Source organism: Lactuca virosa, chromosome 6, assembly GCF_052849685.1.
Source record: "Lactuca virosa cultivar CGN04683 chromosome 6, Lactuca_virosa_CGN04683_v6, whole genome shotgun sequence".
Lineage (NCBI taxonomy): Eukaryota > Viridiplantae > Streptophyta > Magnoliopsida > Asterales > Asteraceae > Lactuca > Lactuca virosa.
The window spans coordinates 18,407,943-18,412,744 of NC_136431.1; positions in this window are offsets into that span (position 1 = coordinate 18,407,943).

The following is a 4,802-nucleotide window of genomic DNA, read 5'->3' on the forward strand; positions in this document are numbered from 1 at the left end:
TGGTACTTATTAAGTTAAATTGTATTTTGCAACCGAAAAGGACATTATTGAAGAAAAATAACTGGAAATGACAAAAGCTGCACACTTGGAGGATTGGAGCTGATGCTAGGAGCTTAAAGGAGCAAAGTTCGAGTCATACATAACTCCCACGATGTGGTGTTCTGAAGTCCACGACGTGGTTATAAGAAGAATCTCCATTCCTTGTAAAAAAATAACTCTCACGACGTGACAATTATCTCTTCACGTCGTGACACGTATCCAGAAGACTCATGCACGTAAAGGTATAAGTTTCCTTGGCGAATACAAGATAGATATTGAGTTCACATCGTGACACCTTATTGGTCATGACATAAAGAGCGAAAATATGGAAACTATGTATATCAGACATTACATCGACGTGAAGAGAATTCTGGAGATTTAGACGACTCTTGGGATAGAAAAGCTACAAAAAGTAACCTTTAGAAGGAGAAGAAGATTGAAGATCAAGAGTTTAGAAGATTGTAGCAAGAGATCACATTATACATTCGGTTTGCTTAGACTGATCATGTCTAGTTTACTTTATTATGTGTTTATGTGTTTCTTTTCTGCAATTATGAGCTAAATCATTAGGCTTCTATCTAGTAATGATGAACCCTAATACTATGTGTTAGTTTCTACTTTTTCATGGATTTATGAAGTTGGTGTAGCTTGTGTTTGATTTATCAATACCTAACATGTTATTAATTTCAATCTTGTTGCCGAGATTTCAAGTTATGTGTAGTTGGATGATCAATTTAATTACATGAATTTGTTTACCTAGTTGTTTATGACCATTAAATTACAAGATCTAGAGATTGACCAAATCGTAGATGAGGTAATAAATATAGTAACTTTAACTCTGCTAGAGAACATAATTTGATCAAAATCGTGTTTGGTTATTTGTCTTGATCATAGATAATTAATCCTAGATATATCTTACATAGCCAAATAATATTAAATAATCAATTTGGTGTCCACTTGTGTATGATAGTTGTATAGTAGTTCATTAATTGGTGAAACATTAAGAGATCTTATCAAGACTTCTAATAACTTTTATATTGGTAACCAACTGAATTAATCCATCCCTTGAAACTAACCATAGGAAAAAGTGTGATTCAAAGCTAAACGAAAGTGTCTTTATTCTCTTGATTACAATCAACTTTAGTTAGTTGTTTGCTTAGTTTTGAGTTAATTAAGTAGTTAAGTTAATATGAACTTGCAAAATCAGATAAAACCCCCATTTTAGTTGTTTTTCTAGATTAATTTTTAGTATTTAATTTATTAGCTAAAAACTGTTCCCTGTGATCGACACCCGACTTACCTAAACTATCCTATAATTCGACTAGGTTCACCGCCTAAGTGGAATTAATTAGCTAAGTAGGTTAGGTTTATAAACTTAAAATTGGTAGTATATAAATTGCACATCACTCTTTTTTTTCTTTGAGGCTACATATTCAACGTAAGAAATTTTCCAATCTCCCAAGTTACTTCCCCAAGAGAACACGCTCCATGCATTATTGTGCATCTTGAAAATCAACATAGGGGCAAAAAGTATGAGAAAAAACTCTCAAACTTCCCAAACCGCTTTTAGAAGTGTGAGAGGGAATCCAATCGGTAAGGAATCAACTTTCCAACATAGTAGTTTGGTTAAATTATTTTAAAGTCATATACCATGCTTCCATATTTGACATGTTGTCATCTACTTAAAGACCTAAGTACACAAAAGGTAACTCTTCCGCTTTACACCCTAAAACAGCCGCTTATTCATTAAGCTCTTTAAATTAACATACAATTTGAAATGAAGTTAGAAGCCACGCGGAATAAAATTCTAGTAACTATTCAGAAGACGAGAAAAGTTCGGAAACTTTGAGAAGACTCCAAGGGAACCAGATATGATCATGGAACATAATGCGAATCAAAAGACGAGGACAAAAGTGAAGTAGAAGAAATGGCCGACATATCAGAGATGACTATGAAGGAGTACAAGAAGCGGATGCATAACGTAAAACAACTCAAAAATCACAACCAAATTAAAAAATTTTAAATAAACCCATTTACTAATAAAAGTGTTTACAAAACCATTGTTTCCAAAATATTATTTAGAACAGGGTCTCCCAAGATCAATAGTATAAAAATCAGGATGTGTACGGTCACGCCTTCACCTTGCCAAGGTCCTTTAAAGTACCTAAAACCATAACCAAAAATTGTAAGCCAACACTTAGTGAGTTTCCCCCAAAGTAACACCACACAATACACATATCATATATAAACAAGGATACTGGGTCCAATCAATAATCAGACTGGAATACCCACAGGTCCACAACCATTGGTCTGGATTACCCCTGGCTCAATCAGTCATCGGACTGCAATGCCAATATACAACAGGTCCACTCAGTCATCGGACTGGAATACCAATATACAGCGGGCCCACTCAGTTATAAGACTGGAATACCCTTGGGTCCACTTAGTCATCAGACCGGAATACCCCCGGTCTGTTGACTCACGCACAAAGCAGTAAAGTCTCAACCCAACACAATATGTCAACATATAACAGATAACAAAAAAAATTAACAGACAGATAATCATGCAGCCAGAAATCACAGGTAGTCATACAGATCTACCGGTCTACGCATATCAGCAACTATCACATAATCATATAGGTCTATCCCATACTTAACATATCATAAATAAATGTATAACAGGATATCAATCCAATGGGTCGACCTTGGTGCCTTCGTCCCGTAAGTACAGTGAGGAAGACTTACCTCTCAATTTGAACAATAGCTGATAAGGTCCCGACTCTGAATCTCAGCTCTAGTCGTCACCTATCCATTCAAATGACCAATTCTCAAACACAATCCAAAATACCCAAAATACCCCTAGGTCAAACTTGGTCAAAATCACGTAAAATTCAAAATTGCAAAAAGTCAGCCGAGTCAACCCAGCTGAGTACGTTGTACGCGTTGGTTGACCAGGTACGAGCCTATTGACTACGTACGCGTAGCGTACGCCTTATACGCCTAGCGTACGAGTTGGCTGCCAACCCAAGTTATTAAGAGCTTAATTCTTAAGCCCTTAAGTCCATTTTCCAGATCCAAGTCCAAAATGATGTCCTTGACAATAAAGTTTACAACTTTATGGTCTTGCATGTCCATTAAGTACCCAACACCAAAGATCCTAACCTCTTAATCCATTAAGCCAACTTAGGCCATGCATGAGAAGAAACTTGTGTCCAAGATTACATTTTTATGACTCAAGAGGCTCTAAAACCTCTGAAAGGACAACTCAAATGGATTAGAGTAATACCCACTCATAATACCAAGCTTATGGGACCAAAAGTACATAAAATCAAGCCCAAAACAAGATCTAAGTATAACTTCACCACGTTCAGAACTTTATACCTCTAAGTGATGTCAAATGATGATGTGATTTTGGATCTAAGGTGCTCCACTGTGACATCCCCATTTTCACGGCCAGAAAAGACCGATTTTCTTTATGCTTGTTTGAAAATCAGAGTAACATTTTAAATAAAAGTGTTGCGGAATTTGTCCCAAAACGAAGTATGATAAAGATTTATCAAAAGCATTTCCAAAGAAATGTATTTCATTAAAAGACTCGGGATGTCATGTTCGATACAGATCAAAAGCATAAACAGTACAACATAAGCCTTACTACATTATTTCGTATTTACAGGCCTATAATCCCTTATCTCTCATCCAAACATCTATGCTCATGCGCCACTACCTGTAATACAAGAAACTGAGTGGGTCAGGCTTGGGAGCCTGGTGAGCACATAGGGTTTTCAACCCACAATAAATAACTTTATTAACTTTATCAAACCAAACAAACCCGATTACCCGTTCCCGTTATCCTCACTTTACGTCCCTAAAACATCTAACACAAGGGACCTAGTCTAAGGACTTTCATCGGGTTGACAACACATGCTTCGGGGGTTCCTCAGCAATTCATGTCAAATAAGGCAACCATGTGGGGGATGGAGTACTGCTGGTAAACACACAGTTCAAATAAACACCTACAGGTTGCGAGCCTGCTAGCGTTCCACTGGACTGTCTAGAATAGTCTGTGGTCGTCATCTATACTCCGCTAGATGACTGGATCATCAATAACATCTATAACGAGGCCTCTCATTATTTTATTTTGTCACACAGCAACTATTACATCTACCCATGTTTTACCCAACACATTTTGTAGATATAAAATACATATACAGTTTAAATAATTTAAAACGTGTATAAAAATATTTCACCCAGCATAGACAGCAAGTAATCAGACAATATGCACACATAGCACGTAATTTATATTAAATACTTCATATCTATGTGTAAGATGAAAATAACTATGCACTCACCTGATTAGGTGGTGACTCGGTACTTGAACAGCACTTCGTTATCTCAAAACAATTTTTCCTTGACCAAAACCTAGTATTAATACCACTAGAGTTTAGTTTTAACGTTAACCGTGACTAATTAATAGTCTAGCTATTATTATTATTATATAAGCGTTAAATAACACTCAATATAACTCATAATAATAGCCCAAATAATTATTTTAAGGACCTAATAACATTACTATAATTATTTAAAAGCTATATTAAAAATTGTGTAGGCGTAGCTCACTTACAGCGGGTTTTCTTAAAAACCGGGCTTTGTTCGGAGCAGCGTTTCCGAACCGAAAGACCCTTTTTCTCGGGACTCCGGGAGCCTCAGGGCTTCCTTTGGGTGCTAGGGGGTTTACCTAGGGTTTAGGGGGGGGGGGGTTTGGAA